Genomic DNA, 1802 nt, shown 5'->3' on the forward strand with positions numbered 1-1802 from the left:
GGACAATGTTGCACAAATACAATAAAAATAATAACAGGACATAACAACAGGTGTCTTTCGACTAAGGACGGATTAAATTAAGCTGGCGTGTGTGAAAGTAAAGCCTTACGGCAGTGATACAAAATTTCACAGGCACAGGGAGGAATAACGATGTTGCACGGACAACGGCCGGCCAAAAAAGAAAGATCAGGCTTGACCGAACGCCGGTCACATGGGAAGGGACGAGAGAGAGGTAGAAGCAGAAGGACAAAAGAATTAAGGAGCGGGGGGAGAAAAAATGACAGGAACACAGTGAAGTGAAAAGTAGAGGAAAAGTGAGTAAGAAGAGAAGGCAAGGAAATGTGAGAGAGGGGGAACGAAAGAACGAAGAATGGAATGAACGAATAAGCGTGAAAGGGTTGCTAGACAGAAATAGAGTCGTACAAGATTTAGAAAAATGTATACTTATATATAAGAGACCAAAGTGTACGCTGCTATATATATATATATATATATATATATAGAAGAGAGAGAATGTTATATTAAATCTCTGAGCGAGATTTTAACAGTAGCAACTAAGTGTGGCGTCCTATACAAGACAGTGCTGCTGATGTTTATAGCTCCAGGAATATTTCTCCTCTAGTTGGCTAACGACACAAATTCTGTGTCCGATTAGTATTTGCAAGGGGAGGTCATCGCTCCTATCTCTAGCCTTACGTGATACACACGGACTCGTGTTTTCGGGTGGTTACCCGTCCTCAGCGTGTGTTAATCGTAGTGAAAAGTGGTTAGAGGTTGTGTTATATAAACAGGTTGTATTATATAAACGGATTGCGTTACAAAAACAAAAAGATGGGTGAACAGTAACATTACTAGATTTGCTGTAATCGTTTTAGACAAGCTAGAGACAAAACGAGTATAATATTTCATTTAAATATATTAGATGTCTTAACACTCATATAATAGGTTTTATCTATTCAGGTGTGGATTTATTATATGAAAATATTTGTATTATAGTGGTCGAAATTAAAACGATTGAAATATTTTAAGCTGGTCACAAAACAAGGAATGAAAGTATATGGATTTTAAGCACTAATGTAGTGAGTGTTGAGTTAAAACACTGCGTCAGGGAGATCAATAGGCCGATAAATTGCAGGAAACTGATAGGTAGGTGGATTACTCACTCCTCTTTCATGTAAGCTAAAGAATGGTTAGTTGAACTTTGCTTTCAGGCAGGTCATACATTCTTAAGTGTTTTGTGTATATTATTATTAAAAATTGAATTGTCTTTATATATATATATATGTGTGCGCGTGTGTGTGTGTGTGTGTGTGTGTGTGTGTGTGTGTGTGTAGTGGTTAGATGTGTATCATGGTGAACAGATGCAAACGGAATGTGTATTCCTTTGAAGTAAACAAATGAATGAATCGATTCATAGTTAAAATAATTTATTCACTGGACTTAATTTGTTGTTGGTACACAAAATTCTTCACGACATGCAAAGTGTTGACAACTGCTACGAGATGCTAGAAATAGAAACAGAGTACATCAGTGGAAATGATATGTCAGAAATGAATGTGTGTGTGTGTGTGTGTGTGTGTGTGTGTGTGTGTGTGTACGTAGTTCATCTGAGACAGTGGTCTACCGTGGAACTTCGAACATTGCTCTGGTCTCTGCGGTCGCCAAAACCTGTTCTGTTGCAGACCTTTCTCATTTGCCTGCTAGACCCTTCTCCTCTCGTCTGTTTGTTGACCACCATATTTATAATAATCGTGGCAGCTAGAAGGACAGACATACTGCAGCAGAGTCCATTTGAACTTCGC

This window comes from Octopus bimaculoides, chromosome 14 (genome assembly GCF_001194135.2).
Source record: "Octopus bimaculoides isolate UCB-OBI-ISO-001 chromosome 14, ASM119413v2, whole genome shotgun sequence".
In the NCBI taxonomy this organism is placed as follows: domain Eukaryota; kingdom Metazoa; phylum Mollusca; class Cephalopoda; order Octopoda; family Octopodidae; genus Octopus; species Octopus bimaculoides.